We start from the raw sequence: 24,198 nt of genomic DNA, 5'->3' as shown, positions 1-24,198 counted from the left end.
CCAAAAAATGACAACTGGTCTTGAGTCACTAAAGAAAAAAACTTATACTGTACTACACAAGATTAGAGGTCTCATTGTGTTGTAAATATGGGTCTTGACTTAAAGGGAAACTAAACGTTCGACAAACTTCTAACATGTCTCAGTGATGTCAGAAGTTTGGATTGGTGGGGGTCCGAGCACTGAGGCCCCCACTAATCGCTAGAACGAAGCAGCTGAAGCCCTCGTGTGAGCGCTCAGCCTCTTAGTTTCTGTTCGGCTTTTTTCGGACTGTATGTATCGGAGTACAGGCTTAATAGAAAGTCTATGAGCCCGTCCTCCGATTCATGGGCTTTACGGAAAAAGCCGAACAGAAACGAAGAGGCTGAGCGCTGACACGAGGGCTTCTGCTGCTTCGTTTTAGCGATTGGTGGGGATCTCAGTGCTCGGACCCTCACCAATCAAAACTTCTGACATGTCACTATGACATGTCAGACGTTTGTCAAACATTTAGTTGCCCTTTAAGGCCCTTTTACACGGGCCAATGATCGGGCAAAGAAGTGTTCATATAAACGCTCGTTGCCGATCATTGCCCTGTGTAAACAGGGCAACTATCAGCTGATGAACGAGTAAATGCTCATTAATCGGCTGATCGTGTTTATGCAGCAGAAAATATTATCGATGTCGGCAGCACTACTCCCTGTGTAAACAAGGAGACGCGCTGCCGACATGATGGAAATGTATGAGGACGAGCGATCATAGTAACGATCGCTCGTACCTATACATAACCAATAATTACTATTTGTAAAAAAAAAAAAGCAAACAAGCGCCGATCAATGAGCTGTCTCATTTCTCAGCGCTCATTTTCATGGCCCATTAGAGAAGATGTATAATATTAAACAATCTGCTGTTTCACCTGCTTCAGTCTTCCTAAAATTTTGAGCACTGGCTCAAACTGGAAATGCTTATAAGTAATCTGTCATATGCTTGGAAAATGCTCATCGATCTTTACCAGTGTGTAAAAATGCGTAAGTGTTCAACCTATAGATATCTGTATAGAAAAAAAGCTTCCAGCCTGGGTAGCGCTCAAACCTCTCTCAGGATATAAGGTGATGGAAACGCCATTGTCATTGGTTTGTCTTCGATTCTCTAGTCACAGAACATTTGCTGACATTCCTTCTTGATATAGATCAGGTTACGAGAACAATGGATATTTTACTTTTGAAGTAAGCATTGATCTCTAACAGAAGAATATTACGTAAATAGGAAGGGTTATTGATTAATATATGAGACAATATAATGTATGCCACTCCCCAAGGGTCATATCATGGGATCAATATCAGTAGAGGACTGAAAAAGACAAACAGATGGGTTTCTTCATTTCCGCCCAATACTTGGTTGCTCTACACCATCCAGCCGTAGACTTTCACATGCTCTTTATACTCTCCTATTACTTCAGAAATATACGCTATTCCAATACAAAACGACATTTTAGTTGGTACATATTTTTCTGTATGTAAATGTCTCCTTTCCAAGAAGCACCCCATGTGTACACCTCTCTATGTACACAAAAAGGTCCATGATTTTTGGGTCTGTAAGTGTGGTGGGCATCAAATAAACACAATGGAGCTTTGTCAGGGTAACTACCCCTGAAGGAAGCTGCACCTGGTTCAGTTAGTGGATAGGTTAGAGGAAGGTATGTCCTGGCATGACAGTTGTGCCATCTCTGAGGTGAAGGCTCTTCGATTTGCCTTTCGATAGTTGGATTCACTTTTTGCTTATCATCAATGCAGAATCACCTAGTGATATAAAACAAGTAAGGCCCCATTCACATGGCGTTTGTGATATCTGCCGAGCGTATACGTTTTTAAACACTAAAAATGTATTGAAACGCATAGCTTGGTGTATACATAGACTATAATGGGTCAAACGTAGACCAAAAAAGCAGCCACTTGGCTTGTTTGTCATGGTTTACGTTGGGATACTTTTTTTTTAAGTACTGAAAACCGTAGTGTGCTACGCTATTCTGTACTTAAAAAAAAAAAGTATACGCGACGTAACTTTTTTTTAGCATTGATCTCAATCGTGGGCTTATGCAAATGTAATCTTATACGTTTGTATTTGTTTGCACACAAGAAATCTATCTACTAATTTTTGGTTTTAATCCATCAGTATTCACTTAAAAAAAAAAAGTATACAAAAAAATTGACGGAAACGTATACCGACGTATGAGTATACGCTAAACGTACACGCTATAAAAAAAACAGACATAAACAGAAAATGGTACACGTTTGTATACATTTTCAATGGTCCACATTTTTATAGAAGAAACGTATATATGCTCGGCGGATAGCACAAACGTGATGTGAATGGCGCCTTAGATACATGCTATTGACCCTTATTTTTCATGGCTGTAACTAAGGCCCAAATACAGATGCAATAACATTTCCAGCTTTTTCACAGGAAGAACTGGGGTCTTCTACATTGACTTAGCAATGTGCTCAATATTATCTGAACACTATTTCATGAGAAAAACACATCAAGATAAAAAAAATGTGGTTGTTTTTATTTTGGCAATTGGTCATTTATTATTTCATTTGGTCCATCTGGCCATACTGTATGTGTTATCTATGAATTACATGAAATCCCAAGCTCTACACTAGATGCTCCCGCCATCATCACTCCTCGTATGTTATTTCCTCATCTAACTTTTATGTTTGTCCAAAGTAAATATGAGAGAGAACTACTGTTCTGGGATTCCAGAGATTATTGTTCAGCTTCCAGTCAGACTGTACCCATAGATCTCAGCTACAGGCTTGGGTCAGTGACTGAGCAGTACCATGGAGAACCTGCAGACATGTAATGTAATAAGCCACTTCACACTGACACATTGACCTTCACACTGTCACATTGACCTTGACATTGTCACATCGACCTTGACACTGTCACATTGACCTTCCCCCTTCACATTGACCTTCCCCCTTCACATTGACCTTCACACTGTCACATTGACCTTCACACTGACACATTGACCTTCACACTGTCACATTGACCTTCACACTGACACATTGACCTTCACACTGACACGCACTCATGCTCGCTCCATGTCCGTGTAGCGAGGGCCTGCTTTCAAGGTCAGTAGGACTCTCCTTATGCTGGAGCCCAGAGATGTCTGGAGTATGTAATAAGGAATGATGTAAAACTAAACAGATGTAGATGGAACAGAAACGCTCACTGGCATATTTCAAGAAAACAGTTTGCCATTTGTTGGCAGATGACCATATTCCTGTGTTGTCACTAACCAACCACGATGACCTAGATTTTTTTTAAAGACTGTTATGGTTTTGCACTTTTTATTAACCATTCCTGCACATGGAAGTTGTGATTTTCTGTTAGCACTCTCAGAATTATCTAGGAGACAGTGGGGGTGTATTCATCTGGTGCTGACCGTTGCAGGCGTCAAAGATAATGCATTTGGCTGTACTCCAACGTGAAATCAAGTTGTGCCAGCTTCCTCAAAAACATGTTCCACTATAACCAGAAGGTTTGCAACATGGCTTTGTGCTTGTAATAAAAAAGATACTGTCAGGATAAATGACAATTATTCATGTAAAATATAGGCCTTCATCTGCACTTGGTTATGGATCTCACAGATACACATTCTGTATATTTCTGGGTGCTGTGTAATGGATTGTAAAAGATTTTGTGTTTTTGAGCTTAAGATTTTTTAATTTTTTTTTACAAATTTTTGAAGGGCCATAGAGATAGAACTCCTCATATTAGGCCGTCTTAAAGGCGTTCCAATAGCATTGAACTAGAAGGAGTAATGACTCCAAGTAAACAATCCTGAGGTAATCCTGGAAAATAGAGCACCCATGCTTCTTCCCTCTGTGAACCCATTCCACCATTCAGCAAAGCAGGGCGGAGTCATGCTTCCTTGCAGCTCCTCCTGACAGGAAGTGCTAATGAGACTCGGGATTGATTACCCATTGTCTATATGGCATGAATATATTTTACAGCAGTGTACTCACATTGTAATCACTTACATCAGCCCCGGTCCCCAATCTAATTTCCCACTCTCAAATTTACACCCACTAGGACCACTACATCTATCAGAATGCTTTTGAGGAATACCCAAGAAACCCAACAAGGTCGGAAAGATCATACAAAGACAGACAGTTCATATTTAAATCTAGGGCTCTAATTCTACAATGGCCTACATTTTCTGGACTCCAAATTGCCATTTCCAAATGGAAGGCATTTATAGTGGGTGAAATTGTGCCTACATTTCTATTCTTAGGATGGGCCATCAGTGGTTGATCGGTGGGAATCCAGGAGGTAGGCCATCAATGTTATCCATTGAGTTCCGGAGCACTTTTTTATTTATCCAGCTAATTCTTTAAGAATGAGGGCTTAGCAATTATATGTTTTTAGAAAATCTCCCCCTTTCTCTGCCTAAAGCGCCCACTGACCTGAGTGCAGCTGCATGTGAACTTTGCAGCGGAGCTCAGGTTCATACATGGGCCCAACCCCCCGCGCTTATTCTCTGTACAATGTACAGGGCACCCGTACATTGCACAAAAAAGGTGTCCCCTCTTCAGCCCCTCTTCTTTTTTTAAACATACAACTGCAAAGCCCTCTTATTCTTAATGAACATGGGTCCTTTTACACGGCTTGATCGAGGAGACAGCTTGTCGATGGGCGCTCGTTTGCTACTTTCACAAGGAGCTATTATAAGTAATGTATGGGGACGAACAATCGTTACTACGATCTCTCGTCCCCATACATTTCCATCATGTCGGCATTTATAGGAAGATGTGCTGCCGACTATCGACCATTTTATTGGCCGCATAAACGAGCAGATGAGCCAATGAACGAACATTTTCTAGTTTATCGGCTGATCGTTGCCCTGTTTACACAGGGCAATGATGGGCAACGAGAGTTTATATAAGCACTAGTTTGCCCGATCATTGGCCCATGTAAAAGGGTCTTACGAGGGATAAATAAAAAGAAAATCCAAGACAACTACTTTAGAGGCATCCTTTAAGGGTTCCCCTTTAATAGATGTATTGGCAATCTTGTAATATTATATGAGACTATACCTTGTGCAGGTGACACTGCTTCTTCAAATTTTCAAAGTATACATGTATTATGTGAGATATTTTCTCCGATACTTTCATCATTATAATTTCCAGGTACTGCTTTGTAGCTGTCATTGAATGCGGTGCACGTATGAGCAGGATATTCTGTATTATATCTAACAAGAATATAGGAAGGGCATGTTAGTAGTAGAAAATGCAGTTCTCATCTGCTCTTTTACGGCTGGCATGCTGGATTCCATCTACCCACATTGGAATCTTCTCCCAGACCTATGAATCTGGGCTCTCTTCGCAAGCAATCCTGGCAACTCTGTTATTTTGCACAAATGGGAATTTAGCTCTGAAAGCTGATTCTTTATATATTTTTTTCTTTTCTTCCCATTTTTGGAAGTAAAAAGTGTAAAGCAAAAGCAAACAGTACCCAACATATCCTGCGAGCGTCTGCTCTCCAGCTTTAAAACCATTTATTACTGATCATTGGAGATATGTAGATAATATATAAAGTAAAGTATTATTCCTTTCTGCACAGAAATTTTTGGACAGTTGTCTTTTTTGGTTCAACACACCCACACAAGAAAAATATATTTTATCTCAATTTTAACCTGCCTGCTTTCCATTTTTAAGATATGTAAGAGATTTAAGATATTTTTAAGATATTTTATCTTGTAAGCACATTTCGTTCCTAACTCTGACCTTCATCTTTCTGACCTTCATATTTCAATCGGAGATGTCACATTAATGCTTGTCTCCCCAGTGGTTCTCTCTAGTAATGCAATCCTTAGGCAAACCCTTCTCATTCACGGATTTTCTTCCTCTTTCTCTAATGGATTTCTACATGTAATAAAATGGTATTGATATTTTTAAAGTGGGTGGGATTGAGATTTAGGCTTTGTTTATGGGTTATGTTGGGTACTTTATATCTGTTTTTTTTCTCAGTTGCACTATAGGCCAGTTATGACAAACTTGGCGACCCAGTGGCGGCATGTAGCCCGTGTATGTGCACCCCAGCAGAAGGCAGGTGGATAGCGTGTTCCCTAACCAGATTTATGATTGGCTGGAACAGTCCTGTATACCTCTTGTAGCAATCATACAGAACAAAATGACTTCTATCTGGCAGCTCTTCTCTTCTGCAGAGCGAGCACCTCTACAAGCAGCCACTGATCTGTCATTCCTAGCAACTTCCTCCTGGAAGAGGACATTGTTTGACACTATGAGTGACACTATAAGGGTATGTGCACATGACCTCTTTTCAGACGTAATGGAGGCGTGTTACGCCTCGAATTACGCCTGAAAAGACGGCTCCAATACGTCGGCAAACATCTGCACATTGCTTGCAATGGGTCTTACGATGTTCTGTGCAGACGAGCTGTCATTTTACATGTCGCTGTCAAAATACGGCACGTAAAATGACGGCTCGTCAAAAGAAGTGCAGGACACTTCTTGGGACGTTTTTGGAGCCGTTTTCTCATAGACTCTATTGAAAACAGATCCAAAACAGCCGTAAAAAACGCAGTGAAAACGCCATGAAAAACGCGAGTTGCTCAAAAAACTTCTGAAAATCAGAAGCTGTTTTCCCTTGAACAGCTCCGTATTTTCAGACGTATTTTGTTAATCGTGTGAACATACCCTAACAGTCACTGTTATGGGTCACTGTGGTTGGCACTGTCATGAAGGAACTGTGCTAATCTTATGTTCTGCCATGGCCAGGACACAGAAACCCATGGAGGGCTTGTTTACATGGTCATATGCGAGGTCTGTGTTCCTGCTCTAGAATATAGCAGATCTTGCCAAATCACAAATTAGTCTCTATAAACAATACAAACCAATATTTGTGTGTATATGCCTACTCCCTGACTTGGCCTTGCCTAAATGTTAGGCCTCATGCAGACGATCGTAGTTTTTTTTGTCCGTGTGCCATAGTAACACGCCTCCTTTCCAGTACACGCCCCTTTGACTGTTTAGTGGGTTATTTAAATATCGGGCACCAAATATAACGGCACTGATATCTAAATAACGGAGGGAAGTAGAAAAAAAATGTAAAGTGCCCCAGGGTTTGTGCAGCCCTGCTCATTACATGCTGCACTCAGCTGCACATGTATGGGGAGGTGAAAGGTTCTCTTTAAGTTCTGTATCTATTAAAAACTAGATAGGGAGAATTTCAGTTTATATATACACTAGATATAGCGGCAGAGTATACATCTTTTTTAAATATCAGATTTACATCTTATGGCCATTACAGTGTCTTTTCGTTATTTATTTTTTTCCTCACATTAATGGTTCTTAGCTGTATACAATGAAACTTACATAATATAAATGCTAAAGGCAACTTGGTTTCATCTCAGACCCCCTAAAAGCACCACAATTTCCTATACTTGAACACTGTCTGTTGATCTACAGAATGTAGTTAAATGAACTGACCTGGTGCCCTGACGTTCTCTTTGCTATAAGCAGGTTGCCATGGGCGAGATGTTCAATTGTGACAACCTTATTCGTGCCTTGAAGCTATTTTCTTACTTAGCTGGTTCTACCCAGATGGTTTAATAGTTTGCAGCAAAAAAACAAACGTACAGTGCCACTTGTAATTGACTACTATAACTTATGTAGCAAGGGCTACTTGTTTTACTATAGGGTTAACTGATTGAAATCCTCTTATGGGTATGTGAGGGCACGGGTTGCTTTACAGCGAAGGATCTACAGAGTAATAAAAGAATGAAGTTATGAAAGGTGTGCCAGCGGTGGTTGTAATACATCTTGGACAAGCATACAATGTTCTATATATGAAAACGTTATAAATGTAACTCTCATACTTGCAAAACTTACCAAAGTTGGGTTTAAAAATACCAGGAGTTAGGAAACCACAGCTCCTAAAATTGAACGCCTGCCCTTTTTTTTTGCAATTTCTAGAGTTCAGTCGCTGTGTGACTTCTATTTGTCCTTAAAAGCATGGCTAGTTCTAAAGCTACAGTTGTAGTCAAGTTTATCTTGACTCTGGCAGTGCGATATCACACAACAAAAGCCATTGAAAAGTCAAGTTAAAGTTTCTTGACACTTTGTATTTAATGCGTTAAGGGTCAAGATAAAAATGGCTACATCTGTAACTATAGAAATTTTTTTTGTCTTGTCAGTAGATCCCTGACAATCTCTTGTCTATGGTGCCTGCCTGATAGTTGGTCTGGGAGATAAGTGTCAATTGCGTAAAGCGGACCTCCAGTGATTTACTTTAAAAAAAAACTCTCAAGAATGGGATATGAACATCAGAGTATAAATTCTAGTTTCTAATCTAGAATTTAAAAAAATCTGTTTAGATAAATCCCAAACAAAGAATTGCAAGCTGTCTGTGTGTCTGCCCACGTCCTGTGATCACAGCAGCATGGGCACCAATTCAAGCAAACAGTTGCTGCTGCGTGAGGGGGTAAGAGTGGCAAGTTTCATATAGCAATCTTGTAGAAACAGTAACGGTGACCAAGTTACAGCTCCACTGTATCTGTAGCATCTCTAACAACTTCTTGCTAGAGACTAAAGGTGGTTTTACACGGGCAGGTATCGCCTGTGTTTTATCGCTTTTAAAACGAGCGCCGATCAACAATACAGCTTCTTGATCGGCGCTCGTTGCTCCCTTTAAACGGAGCAATGATCGTTTAGTATGAGGAAGAACGATCGTTACTATGATCGCTCGTCCCCATGCATTTGCATTATTGCTTGTTCATCGTCTGCTCATTGGACTTTTTACACAGGGCAAGATTAACGGACAAACGTTCCTATAAACGCTCGTTCACCCACTCTGTGGTCCGTGTAAAAGGGCCTTAAGAAGTAGGTCTACAGCACAAACAGCTGAGCTTCGAAGGGAATGGTTCCACAAAGGTACAAGACATAAAGATCTAAGAGCACTGTGAAGTTTATATTATCCCTACTAAAATAGACATGCACTCTCGACCTATCCCAGCGTGGATATTTATGGGGGAGTCAGGCTGAATGAGCCGACAGTTATCTCTATTCTACAGCCAACTCTAGACTTGTCAGACTGGCTCCTGAATAATGTGTTTATTGTTCTAGTTGGTAAATAAAATACTAGACATATATCTCTAGGTCGTGCCAAATGTTATTTTATTTGAAAAAATTTTCTCCATGTTTCTTTGAGATAAAAGAACGCACAGAGAACATGGGACAGACTACTGTAAGAATTGCTTTGCCGTGTAGTGACTCTTTTAAGCTTAAGGGGCGGTTCACACAGAGTATTTTGACGAGTTTTTGGGCGCGGAAACCGCTCCGCAAAACTCGTCAAAAACCGGCCGAAAATGCCTCCCATTGATTTCAATGGGAGGCGGAGGCGGTTTTCTCCCGCGAGCGTTAAAACCGCCTCGCGGGAGAAAGAAGGGACATGCCCTATCTTCGGGCGTTTACGCCTCTGACCTCCCATTGACATCAATGGGAGGCAGAGAAAGCGTATTTCTCTGAGTTTTTTGCCCGTAGCACTCAATGGGCGCGAGCGAAAAACACAGCGGAAAAACGCGGCGAACGGCGTGCAGGAAGGTCAAAATCTGCCTCAAAATTCCACAGAAGTGACCTGTAAACAATGCCCATACATGCCAACAGACCATTATACAAGTCACCCAATGAACCATGCTTTCCATCTAGTCATCCGCCTAGTGTCCCTATGCTGCGTCTCTTACTTTGTATGAACACTATGATCACTGGTGGGTCTTGTCACCATCATTTCCATGCCTAACTTATTGAGTCTCACTTGTGTAGTATCCAAAGGTGACATTTTGCTTTGGTGACTCACTTGTGCATTTCCAGCTACTGGTGTTCCAATAGGCTACCTGGGCAGTCCTTCCCGAATCCACCATCACTAACCACAGAAGGCAGCTGCCCTTCAAATGCAAACACATCAGCAGACATCGGACAGGCATCTTTTGTGTAGGCTCTTCATTTTTTTATATTGGTTCATTTCCATATTTTCAAATTGGTTCCTCAACATAGTTTTCAGTCGGGTCACCTACTGATCTCAAGAGGAACAAATTACATTTTGCTGCTAGGTAAATGTAGTATTGAATGGAGCTTATTTAAATTATTGGGCAACTATGTAGGATAGAATAATGTCTAGTTGGCTAGCATGAGAGCGGCTCCTTGCAGGGACACTATGATGCCCATCTGCATATAGACAGGGGTTGTCAAGTTCGGATAACCCTATTAAAGCTATTACCTCCCTTTAATAAGGTTGTTACAGTATGGTTTCTACATTGTAGCAGTTTATGCCTGTTTTCTCTGGCACAGATTTTTCCGCACATGCATGTTTAAGGGTATGTGCACACGCTAGCTACCTTTTACGTCTGAAAAGACAGACTGTTTTCAGGAGAAAACAGCTGCGTCGTTTCAGACGTAAAAGCTCCTCCTCGCATTATGCGAGGCGTCTTTGACGCTCGTAAATCTTGAGCTGCTCTTCATTGACTTCAATGAAGAACGGCTCAAATTACGTTGCAAAGAAGTGTCCTGCACTTCTTTGCCGAGGCAGTCATTTTACGCGTCATCGTTTGACAGCTGTCAAACGACGACGCATAAATGACAGGTCGTCTGCACAGTACGTCAACAAACCCATTCAAATGAATGGGCAGATGTTTGCCGACGTATTGTAGCCCTATTTTCAGACGTAAAACAAGGCATAATACACCTCGTTTACGTCTGAAAATAGGTCGTGTGAACCCAGCCTTAGTCTGAATTCCGCAGTCATTACTGTTATTCCCCTTTAACTACACAGACATGATTTTGCAGGTGCACATTCAGTGGACAACTAAGCTCTACCCATCCTAAAAAAAAAAGTGTTAAAAAATGTATGTTTGGCTTGATGGATTATGTGACCCAATTAAAAAAAATATATATAATTTTATTCCACATTTATCAACACTGATCATTCCTGTAATCCTCCGGGGGTGTCACCAATTAAAAACGAAGTAATAAGTAGAGTTCTTTCTAAAATGGAACATAACACAACTATAAATATTTAAAACATTATGTTATTAGCAATGATAGTGGACCAGTATTTTACCCTTACATTAATAAATATCCTTCCTGTCTCCAGGTTTCCATGTATTCCAGAGCACTGATATATAAAGTATGGCAGGGTGATCGGTGCAACTTTCAAAATACATTTTATTAAAAATTATTTTTACTTTTTGAGATACAGCTGCTTTGTATTCTGTATACAGAGCAGCTGTATCTAGCGTGGAAACCTGAATCCGTCAGGTCCGTGGGACTGACTGGTTTAGTGAAAATGGGTCCTGTGTGTCTGACACTCAGAATCCACCTGTAATCGATCACATCTAAATTCATAATTTAGATGTGATCGATAGCAGCTCGATGCTAATAGGGGAGAAGGGGCTACTGAGAACATTATATTCATACTCACATACAGGTAAATTTAGTATTGGGTCTATTCACATTGGTTAGGCAACCCCCTTAACAGCCTCCCGACGTTCTGGGCTTAGTAAAGAACATGCCACATCTGTCTCTGCTCTCTGTAAGCCCTCTGTTATTCAGCAGAGTCAAGATGTTTGAAGTTGGGGTGGGTCTATGTTATGCCATCACTTTCTGATATGTGGGGGAACCAGCGGTGATCTAGCACTGCGACCCCTTCACTATTTCAGCAGTGCCCCGCCCACCCGCAGTGCAGGGAACTGTAGCGCTGCCCCAATTAAGTGAATGGGGCCAGCTGAAGTTCCTTTAATTCCCCTACTGATCATAAAGAGATGACATATCCCGGTGATATGCCATTACTCTAGAAGATGGAAATACACCTTTAATTGTTGTGGCCCTCGGGTCATTTAGTTGGTCTTTGAGTCCAATATTTATAAAGCTAATCTAAAGGAGGCTTATCCTGCAGGCAGGTTTATATAAAGAACATTTTATGCTTATAAGTATATTCAAATAAATCCAGCTAATGATCATACACAAGAACAATATACAGTAACCAAACCAAGTAATATAAAGCCGTTTAAAAGAAAATACGCTGCAAGGAAAGAGCCAACTTCTTATGAGAAATCATAATCAAAGTTAACCAATAGGCAATATGGCGGCACAGCTGGTTTCCTTAGTTTGCCAGATACTGTTAATTAACAGTTAATACCATTAAAAATAATGTATGAGCTAATAAAGTGTGTGCTCATCTCCCCAGTACACATACCCAGAATGCTTCTTGGTGCTGGCAGAACATAGATTTAACTGAAGCTTTGATCCCTCTGAACGGACCTCTATTCTTGTGTTTAGGAAATCTTTACTTTAATGTATGACAGGAATGGGTTAAAGGGGTTGTCCCATTACAACAACTTAGTACCTATCCATGGGATAGGTGCTAAGTGTTTGATCGCTGATGGCTGCCACTCCATTCATTCTCTACTGCCGGAGATAGCAGAGTACAGCACTCAGCTACTTCCGGCAGTCCCATAGAGAATAAATGGAGCGGCAGGGCGCATGCGTGATCTGCACTCCGTTCATATGGGGATTCAGGACCCCCGTTCTCTTGATCGGTGGGGATCTCAGAGGTGGGAGCCCCAGCGATCAAACACTAATCACCTATTCTGTGGATAGGTGATAAGTTGCTGTGGTGGGACAACCCCTTTAAAATGCCAGCCTGGATGTGACCACTGTGCTAAAATATAAAATAATTGTTTTTACGGTAAATCTTACTGGTTAAAGCACAGCTCATGCATCGTAAGGACACCTTAAAGGGAAACTGTCACATTGAAAATACAGTCCAACATGCAGGCAGTATTTTATATAGTGAGCTGAGTAGATTGATATATAGTTTTGAGTGAAAAGATTCAGTATAACTTGTCATTTACTAATTTAAAGTTCTGCTCATTCTGGGCTTAGGAGTCCAGTGGGCGGGGTTACTCAATAATTGACAGCTATAAAGTAAAGGCGGTGACAGGTTCCCTTTAAAGGGTTATATAGTGCATAATAAAAAGTTACTTAATTTTCCAATATACTTTCTTCCAATATACATCTTTCTCCCGCCTCCCTCGCTATGATTGACAGGTCTCCCCCTATTCGAGAAGCATTGGTCAATCTGACGGGTTCCCTTTAGTGCATGCAGCTTGTTTATACAATCACCACATAGAAAAGTGTCGCACATGCGTGCATACAACGTGGTGCTTGAGACCTCTAGACTACCAAAATACTCGCTGCGTAAAATTTCCGACCAGAAATTGACCTGCGGTGCGTATTTTTCCTACGGCAGCATGTCCATTCCTGCTGCGGAAAGTGGACTGAATTGCTGCATTTTTCAGATGAGATGTCACCATCCCCCAACATTGTGAAAAACGCAGCAAAATCCGCACCATTTTCTGCAGTTAAAAGCGCAGGAAATAGTGCGTTTTTTCCGCAGCGGAAATCCTGATAGTTTCTGTGAAATTGCTGCAAACATTTTCTGCAGCAATTCCGTTACATGTGGACAAGCCCATACACTCTACTGTGTTTCTTTCACACAAGTGGTAGCAGGTCCTCTTTGAGGGTATGTTCACACGCCCTATTTACGGACATAATTCGGGCATTTTACGCCTCGATTTCCATCCGAAAATACGGCTCCAAACCGCCGGCAAACATCTGGCCATTGAAATCAATGGGGTTACGATGTTCTGTGCACACAGGCTTTTTTTTTTTAAGCGCCGCTGTCAAAAGACGGCGCGTAAAAAGACGCCCGCGTCAAAGAAGTGCATGTCACTTCTTGAGACGTAATTGGAGCCGTTTTTCATTGACTCCAGTGAAAAACAGCTCCAATTACGTCCGTAATTGACGCCGCGAAAAACGCGAGTACGAGCAATTACGTCTGAAATTCAGGAGCTGTTTTCGCCTGAAAACAGCTCCGTAATTTCAGGCGTATTGGACGCTGCCGTGTAAACATACCCTAAGTCCTGGACAAGATCTTTTTGAATTGTTTTTACATAAACTTGGACTTTTAGAATTTGCTACCGGGTGGATTTTTCCAGTCAGTTGCTGCTTGTCGTGCCTGGTGCAGACACCCATGTCCTGGAACCCAGATAATTAGAGAGCGGTGTAAGGCCAGCGCCCTGTCTGGGTGTAAATGTTGTGACATCAGTCGCCTATCAAAGGAATAAGAGCTAAAGCGGTCAATATGCAGTGTCAGGATATTATCAGAACTACTCGCGTCACTTAAGTATTTCTGTTCATCAGGTTTCACTATCTTCAAAATATCTTCTTGGCAAAAATATTTTCAGTGGTGCGGGCTGGGAAGGAGGAGGGGGGAAATTAGATAATGTCTGGGCCTAAATGAGGTTTCTATCTAACGTATTGTACCGTGCAGTGAGCATTAACCCTTCATAAACTGATATTCTAAAAAAAAAGTGAGACTTTAGTTTTGCTTCTTTGCCTATGTGTAAAAGTGCAGGCATCACAATAGAAATGTAGAAACTTTTTCCTTTCGTAAACCAGATACTTGTTATTTTCTGTGCAGAAACTGCAGAAACTACTGTCACTGAAGTGAATAAAGCACATTGTGATGGCTCGACGACTGAGGCCCCATGCACATGACCGTAAAAAAAACTCTGTAATTGCGGACCGCAATACGGTCCGCAATTACGGACCCATCCGGTTTTATGAGCCACGGACACCTTTCAATATCGCTACGGAAGGGTGTCCGTGCCGTAGAACCGGGAAATATGGAGCATGTCCTACTTTTCGCTTTATTCGGGCCGTACTTTGTATGGGAGCACGGCACAAAAATGCGGCCCGCGTGATTACGGGCACGGCCGTGTGCATGAGGCCTGAGTCAGATCATTTTCAGAACGACAAGTCTTGTGGGATGTTCCCAATATGCAGCGGATTGTACCTACCAAAAGTGGTCCAAAGAAGGACAACTGGTGAACCAGGGCTCATTGATGTGCAAAGGGAGTGAAGGTTAGCCTGCCCGGTCCAATTCCACTGAAGTGCTGCTGTAGCACAAATTGCTGAAAAAGTTACTGCTGGCTATGATAGGAAGGCGTCAGGAAGGCCTTATTAACCCAAAATTATTTCTCCTCCATGTGCTGTCTGTTTTTAACAACGGACAGCACACTGACCCATGCACTTCAATGGGGCTATTCACACATCCGTTTTTGTTTTTTTACGGAGTGTGTGTCCGTTGGGAGAAACTCACAGCATGTCCTATTCTGTTTCGTTTTTGCGGACCAGACTCACCTATTAATATCTATGGTTGAGTGCAAAAACGTCCATGAGCTGTCCGTTTTTCACCGATCAGTTGTTAAAGAAATGCAGAAAATAAAGAAATGTGAAACCAGGAAGTGCTTGGAAAAAAAACCAGACGATAAAAACGAATGACACACGGAAACCACATTGATGCAACACGGACATTCATATGGATGAAAAAAATTTTGCGGACGCAAATCTGACACGCTCGTATAAGTAAGGCTTTAGAGTGCTGGTTGTATAGGTAATAGAAGGTTAGTCTATTACTAAAACGCATACATAAGTTCTACATTAGTTTAGTTGCTCATCTAGATTTTAAGACTATGTCGTCCTTTGTATGAGCTTATGTAAAGCTAAAATGCATATTTAAAAGGTTAATACCAACTTAGACATCTATGGCATATCTACAGGATATGCCATAGATGTCTGAAAGATGGGACCTGCACCTACATATATTGAGAACAGGGGTCATCTGACCCCCGTATGGCTGCAGATTCCTGGCGGGGACTTGTGGAGAGAAGGCCACGATTGCACGTGTTTCTCTCTGTTCTATGGCAGTTACTCGCTTGCTCGGGTGTTTCCGTAACTCCCAAAGAATATAATGGATAGAGCCGCGCACTGCACCGTATTTACTAGTTCTTGCCCAGTGGCGGATTAATTAGACCTTAGGCCCTGGGCTGTTCCACAAACTTGGGCCCCTCTTCCCCACCCCGCTCTGCCGTGTCTAGTGAACACCACCTTTCTGTGCGAGCATTGACAAATGGGTGTTACGATTCCTCTTGTCAAAGGGCTGTGTCCCTGCATACTGACAGTCTCCAACCATCGCTGACAGTATCACACTGTGTAGGGACAGATTCTCTTGACAATGGGAATGGTAACACGCATCTGTCTATTAGTCCTGGGTACACAAAGACTTTATGTGGAGTACAAGGATTTCCTACAACAGACATGTCAGGAGAGGGGACAGATCCTCTATAGATCCAGTGACTCACAAGTGACGTCTTCTCTGATGGGAGTCGTTCTCTTTTCTTCTATATCTGACACAGACCAGTATGGAGACATCTCCTGATGAGACGTCTTTGCTCCTCGCTTCGGCAGCCATTTCCAGCCTCTATAGAAACACAAAAATTCAGACACCAAGGCCCAGGACCATACATTAAAAGGGGTTGTCCAGGCACGGACCGGTTTTTCATACTGATGACGTATCAATGTGCCCGGACCACCCCTTTTACTCAGACTAATAAATTAGAAAGCATACAGATCCTAGACCTTTTAAATTATTGCCATCCCCAGACCAGACACCCCTAAGCAAACAGACCCCAGAACAAGCACCCTAAACAAATACAGACCCCAGAACAAGCACCCTAAATACAGACCACAGACTAAACCCCTAAATGCAGACACCTCAAACTAATACAGACCCCAGACCAGACCCCTAAATACAGACCCCAGACTTGACCCCCTAAACTAATGACCCCAGACCTGATTCCCTAAACTAATACATACCCCAGACCATACCCCAGACTCCCTAAACTAATACAGACCCCAGAACAGGCACCCTAAATACAGACCCCATAAACTAATACAGATCCCATACCTGACTCTCTAAACTAATACAGTACCCAGACTCCTAAATACAAACCCCATAAACTAATACAGAGCCCAGACCAGACCCCTTAAATATACAGACCCCAGACCTCCTAAATACAGCCCCCGGACAAGTCCCCCTAAATATACAGACCCCAGACCAGACCCCTAAATACAGACCCCCTAAATATACAGACCCCAGACCAGACCCACTAAACTAATACAGACCCCCTACATACAGACCCCAGACCATACCCCTAAACACAGACCCCTTAAACAAATCCATGATCCCCTTATACTTACCTAGCAGCTCACCTCACGGTCTTCTCTCTTTCTGCTGTTGTAGGACCTGCGCTCATGTGACCAGCAGGTTTCTAATAAGTAACAAGAACTGCAGACATAAGGTCATGTGACCTTTATGTCTGCAGGTTCTTTACAGGACATACACAATGCCGTTTTATCGCGGTTTGTGACAGGATTCGCGGCAAAACGCATTGTACTTGGGGCGGCCATGCGCCCCCCGGGAGACTCGGGCCCCGGGCGGCCGCCCAAATCGCCCAATAATGATCCGCCAATGTCCTTGCCTAGTCCGCCTTGGCAGGTGGAACAAGGTTCAGGTGACCCCTGTTCTTGATATACACTATATGGACAAAAGTATTGGTAATAATCATTGTATTCAGGTGTATCATTCAGTCCCATTACCACAGGTGTATAAAATCCAGCACCTCGCCATGTAGTCGCCTTTACAAACATTTGTGAAAGAATGGGTCGTTCTAAAGAGCTCACTGAATTCCAGCATGGACTGTAATAAGATGTGACCGTTGTAACAAGCCAGTTCGCAAAATGTCTTCCCTCTTAGGTATTCCACAATCAACGGTAAGTAGTATTATTGTAAAGTGGAAGCATTTAGGAACCACAGCATCTGATCCACGAAGTGGCAGACCGCATAAAGTTACAGAGGGAGGTTGCCGAGTGCTGAGGTTCGTAGTGCATAAAAGTCACCAACGCTCTACTTACTCAATAACTGCAGAGGTTCAAACCTTCTCTGGCATTAACATCCGCACAAAAACTGTACCCCGGGAGCTTCATGGCATGGGTTTCCATGGCCGAGCAGCTGCATACAAGCCTTACATCACCAAGCACGATGCCAAGAGTCAGATGGAGTGGTGTAAAGCACGCCGGCACTGAAGTCTGATGGACGAGTCTGGGTTTGGCAATTGCTAGAAGAACGTTACCTGCCTGACTGTAATGTGCAGTCTAGGCCTCTTCGTTCCAATGAAGGGAAATCTTAATTTTCCATACCAAGACATTTTGGACAATTGTATGCTTCCAACTTTGTGGGAACAGTTTGAGGAAGGTCCTTTTCTGTTCCAGTATGACACTGCCCCAGTGCAATAGGCAAGGTCCATAACGGCATGGTTGGGTGAGTTTGGTGTGGTAGAACTTGACTGGCCCACACAGAGCCCTGACCTCAACACCATTGAACACTTTTTGGATGAACTAGAACGGATATTGCGAGCCAGGGCCTCTCATCCAACATCAGTGTTTGGACGAATGGGCAAAAATTCCCACAGACACATTACAATATTTTGTAGAAAGCCTTCCAAGAAGATTGGAAGCTACTTTCGATGCAAAAAGAGGACCAACTCCATATTAACCCCTTGGAGACGCAGCCAATCTTTGGATTTTCATTTTTGTTTTTTCCTCCCGCCTTCCAAAAGTCATAACTTTTTTTTTATTTTTCCGTTGACTTAGACATATGAGGGCTTGTTTTTTTGCGGGACGAGTTTAGCACGTTTTAATGAGTCATATAATGTACTCGGAAACTGAAAAAAAAAAAATCTTTGGAAGTTGGCAAAAAACAGTGACCACCTTCGTTTCGCATTTACGATGTATATCGTGCGGCAAAAACGGCATGTTAAGTTTATTACACTGGTCAATAGGATTACAGAGATACCACATTTATATGTTTTTTTTTTCATGTTTTACCACTTTTATAAAGAAAAGACTATTTGTTAAAAAGAAAAATTGTTTTGTGTCGCCACATTCTGAGAGCCATAACTATCGATTTAGTGGTGTGATGGCTTTATTTATTTGTTTTTAAGCCGTTCCCCAAGTGGGTTAAATAATGTTATATCGTAATAGTTCAGGCTTCTACGGACGCGCCGATACGAGTTAGTTTAACATATACAGTTAAATAAAGTTTTTTTTAATGTACGTTAATGTTACTTTTTTAAAAAGTCCCCCTAGGGGACTTAAACCAGCGATCGGTGGATCGCTTGCATGATATTCTGCAATACTAATCTGCATGATATTCTGCAATACATCGCTATACTGACAGGCAAATATGGCAGACCTAGGGGCCTTCTGCGCCATCTGCACCCAGGGATGGCGTTGCGGGGGGCCGATGGGCAGTCATAGGGCCTCCCCTTATTTTAACGGCTTAGGTGCCACAATTGCTATTGTGGCAATAGCATCTAAGTGGGTAAACGAGGGGAATCGAAGTGATCTTCGATTCTGCCCGTTGCAGTGGGGTGTCGGCTGTAACATACAGCCGACACCCGCTCAGTATGGCGCACGCTCCATACTTCCCCTTTGCGGCTGTCACATACATTTATGTGACATGTCACCAAGGGGCTAATGCATATGGATTTAGAATGGGATGTCATAAAAGCTCATGCAGGTGTAATGTGTCCCAATATTTTTGTCCAAATAGTGTAGGTGCGGGTTTCAGAGCTGCGACCCTCAGCTATCAGACATTTATGGCATGTCCGGTGGATATGCCATTAATGTCTAAGTTGGTAATACCCCTTTAATACATGCCCTGATATCACTTGAAGATACCGTTAGCCTTAAAGAGGGGTTCAAACAACCCCTTATGCCCTACAACGTGGATGTAATAGAGGGGGTCCCTTTACTATTAGCCAGAGCCGAGAGCTGTCACAAGAAAAGGTTGAGGATCTAAGGGACTTGGCACGTCACCGAATTCAACATGATTGGCAATATGTAATAGTCCATTTTCCCAGCAGCATAACTGCAGGATATTGAGGACCTGGCAGATGCTTCACCGAACATGGGCAGTTCCAACAACGATTATTGGGTTAAAGTGCCAGGCAGGTACATTGAGGGAAACCAAGGCAATAGCTGCAACACCAACATCAGTCAATTTCTTTTTACAATATTATATCCATGCTAAAGTAATATCTGCTTATAAATATAATTATAAATAATAACTATGTGCTGTCGTGCTATCAAAATGTCGCTTTTTACACTAAACATGTATTGACAAGTCGCCATGATTATACCACAGTCAATCGCTGGGGAAAGTTAGTACAGAATGGTCCTGGTCTACATCAACTGTTCAGAAGTCCGGCGTATTTATGAGCTGCCGCTCCCCCGCCCCCGATGATTGACCGCTTTCTCCCTATTAGACCTTATTTACACGAATGTGTTAAACGTCCGTGGGACGGCCGTTGAAACAGCGACCGTCCCACGGATCTATGTAATTCAATGTGGCCGTTCACACAGCCGTTGTTTCAACGGACCGTGTGAAGAGATAGTGGGAAAATAGGACATGTCCGTTCTTTCTGCGCATCATGCATCCCTCCATAAACTCTCATCTATGGGGGATGCGTGACATCGCGTCCGGCAGAGCACGGATGCACCTTAGACGTGAAAAACTGTAGTTTTTCATGTCCGAGATGCGCAGCGCCCATGTGAATCAGGCCTTACTGTGCATAGGAAGAAAGCTGTGAATCACAGGTGGGGGGCTTATAAATACGCCGGACTCCTTCCTCCCAGGGCTCGTATCGCGGTGCTACATTTAAAATGTAAGTTATCCTAAATCACTAAACTATCAGACATATATGACTACCTGCTGAAATCATCACGCCTGTCACTACTTTATGGCATCATAAACATTTATGGCAAATCCACAGGAAAAGTCATAAATTCTTGATAGGTACGGATTTCATCTCGGGGACCGTCATCTTTCAGGCAAACGGGGGACCCTTGACCCCAGTTCAATTCAGGCCAGCTGATCTCCCCGGAGAAGTCAATGAAGAGGTGGCTGCGTTTGCAACCCTCTCCACTGAAGTTCATGGGAGTTAAAGACAAAGCCAAGCACTGCTTGCTTAACTCTTTCGATAGCTCCCATAGACTTCAATGGAGAGGGCTGCACACATGCGGCGACCGGCGGCCACCTATCAAGAATTTGTGGCATATCTTGTGTATATAAATGCTTCTAATGGTAATATCCCTTTTAAGCTCTAGTGGCTCCCCCTGCCCCTCTTGGCGGTGGCTGACAATCACTGTGAGGAGCACGGGGGAAGGCGGGGAGAGCGCTTACTCATAACTATAAGTTCGGTGTATTCTTTGATCGCTCCTATTAACCATAATCCACTATACTTTTTTGTGCCATATTGACTAAAAGGAGAACGGACCTGTCCCTGTAATATGCTGCCCTTGCCTAGCGCAGCATATTGAGGTGACAGATCCACTTTAATCATTATATGATGAAAAGTTCTGCAACTTTCTTATATACTCTTATATAAGTGTCAATTCCTCACTGTTTTCAAGATCTGTTTGCTGTCAGTGAATGGAAAATCGAATGGAAACTGCAAATGTAATACACAATAAACTGAAGCTGTACAGAGCTTAAAGGGGTTGTCTAGTTTCAGCAAATCAATGCTATTATATGTATACTGTGAATGGAACTTTTAAAGCACGAGTATCCAGGTCCTAGTGAATCATCCACATTGCTACCTCAACCATGTAACTAGCATACCTCATTGCCTTACCTGATTTTTCTGCTGCTCTATAGAAATACACATTCCTTTGTCTATATGGTAAATTAGAAAAAGAAAACCTTACCTAATATGCATAAAACGCCATCAGTGATGGAAGATTTGTATAGAAAGACACATAACACAAAAGTACAGACCCGACTGCTATCTGACAATACAGATGTGAATAGTAACACAATAAAGCTCGTTCTGCTATTTATATCCAATATATTTATAAAGTATAACCAATGTAGCGCACAATTTGTACTGTGTAGACAAAACATAGATAAAAGAGAAATAAAATAACCCTGTCCTCTTATGTGATGACTTCTCATATTCTATTCCAATGTTCGATCAGATGGTGGATTTTAATAGGTGACAACCACTAAAGACAGATTTTACAGTGTCGTTGTCAGCAGCAAGCCCTGAACGGTATATACAAACAACATGTCACTGCAAAACAATGCAGACGTATACACATGCTGTTTATGGAGCTGATACAACATGTTATGTCTAGTTAAGGGCCTGAGGGGGCGGGGCATGACACATGGACTGCAGTGTTTTTTGAATCCTTGAGTCATGCTCCTCCCCTTAGGCCCTATACTAGGCATAACAGAGGGTATTGACTTTGCCTGGCGTGTTCCTTTAAACATTTGGCATGGACTATGACCAGTGGTGATGCCCAGGAACTCCCATGTGCTGGCTGGTGATAGAAAAGCTCTGTTCTATAGAGACCCACTGTCACAGGTTAGGAAATAACATGGAGATTACTATACAGTGGCATCCATAGCCTTCCCTACTACAGTATGTACATAACTGATGATGTATAATTTCTCCTATACTAGCCAGGAACGTATGCCACACATCAGAACGCTGACCATGAAATGGGAAATCTAAGTAAAGTTGTCATCCTCCTGCCCACTAACTTGTCCTGATCTGCAGTCCTTTCCCCTAGTTACCCATAACCCAGAGCAGTACTGATGGGCACTATAGTTTGTTAAAGGCACAGTACATCTCATGTAGCAACCAGCCATGCAGCTCGCCTCTCCTATACCGCATTCCCTATATAACAATGCAGCACACAAGCAGTGCTGCAGCCTGTGTGCTCCGTCTGACATTACAGCCACATTGTATGTAGTCATCCACTGGCTGATGCCTAGAAATCAGAGCCCAATCACTTCGTATCCTTCCGACCACACATCTGACACACTTTCTGCCGCAGATCACAGCTGTTACACGGGCTATAGGAAGCTGGTCCACGTACCAACTGTGAATATGGAATGTATGCTGCAGCCGAATGACACTTCCCACAGAGGAAGAGCAACTCTATAGAAATGGAGTCATCAGAAAAGGCAGGGATAGCAGCACAATACAGCATCTCTGGAGGGGAGGGAAGGTCATCACTGTGGTGGTAGCCTGCCCCTATTATAGGGTGATAGATGTCTCCACATAGAAATGTCCTCTACTGGCACAGCCACACACCGCACTCACATGTAGCAGAGCTCTCTCTCAGTGACAGCCGCACCCTGCACCTTCTCTGCCATCTCCCAGGCAGCCCGTGTGCTACAATAACGATGAGGATGAGGGAAGGGTCAGTGAAGGGTAACGTGTAACCCCTCTTACCTACTGCATCCTCCACCTCTGGGGTGCATCCAGCATGGCTCACATAGGTGCAGGCGGGCGACCCCACTCCAATGCCTGGGCTATTCTCCCGTCCTGGTAATTAGCCCTTCATGGTGGCGAGCCGGGTAGGAGCGTCCTGTCATACAGCAGGCAGGGGGGTGCTTAGTGTGTCCTGTGATACGGGAGGGGGAGGCTGTCCTGTGACAGGAGGAGGGGAGAGTAGCGAGGAGTTCTGTCGTAGAGGAGGGAAGCTATGAAGCTGCCCTGGACTGTACAGTGGTGGGAGGAGTGAGGGGAGGACGAGAGGTTGTTCTCTAACACGAGGGGACAAGGGGAGGGATGGAGGGACGTGACTGTCATCCAGGAGGGACCATTACAAATAGGTGGAGGGAAAGGAAGGAGCCGTCTTGTGAGAAAGGGTGGAGGGGGGACAGGATGGATGAGGCTGCCCTTACCGTATCACCGGCTCTCTTCTCACTCCACCTGCCGAGCATCTGTCCCTGGAACACCCTCACCTGACCCTGTGTATACATCTCTGCAGAGCATCTCTACGCAATACACACTCACCTGACCCTGTGTATACATCTCTGCAGAGCATCTCTCCCTGGAACACACTCCTCTGACCCTGTGTATACATCTCTGCAGAGCATCTGTCCCTGGAACACCCTCACCTGACCCTGTGTATACATCTCTGCCGAGCATCTGTCCCTGGAACACCGTCACCTGACCCTGTGTATACATCTCTGCAGAGCATCTGTCCCTGGAACACACTCACCTGATCCTGTGTATACATCTCTGCAGAGCATCTGTCCCTGGAACACACTCACCTGACCCTGTGTATCCAACTCTGCAGAGCATCTGTCCCTGGAACACACTCACCTGACCCTGTGTATACATCTCTGCAGAGCATCTGTCCCTGGTACACACTCACC

The 24,198-nt window shown here is 43.1% G+C and overlaps 2 protein-coding genes across 3 annotated transcripts in view; one reads left to right on the top strand and one right to left on the bottom strand.

Moving 5' to 3' along the window:
* GNAZ (G protein subunit alpha z) overlaps nt 1-23,564 on the bottom strand; it is a 123,484-nt gene extending 99,920 nt beyond the window's left edge. Inside the window, exon 1 of the mRNA XM_075831727.1 lies at nt 23,267-23,564. The gene's annotated coding sequence lies outside the window, so the exon portion shown is untranslated. The remainder of the gene's footprint in view (nt 1-23,266) is intronic.
* Nucleotides 1-24,198, top strand: part of RSPH14 (radial spoke head 14 homolog) — a 241,319-nt gene that overhangs the window by 171,574 nt on the left and 45,547 nt on the right. The gene's annotated exons all lie outside the window — the stretch shown is intronic.

This window comes from Rhinoderma darwinii, chromosome 1, assembly GCF_050947455.1.
Source record: "Rhinoderma darwinii isolate aRhiDar2 chromosome 1, aRhiDar2.hap1, whole genome shotgun sequence".
NCBI lineage: Eukaryota > Metazoa > Chordata > Amphibia > Anura > Rhinodermatidae > Rhinoderma > Rhinoderma darwinii.
The sequence above is the reverse complement of the archived record's forward strand: the minus strand, read 5'-3'. Positions and strand labels throughout refer to the sequence as shown.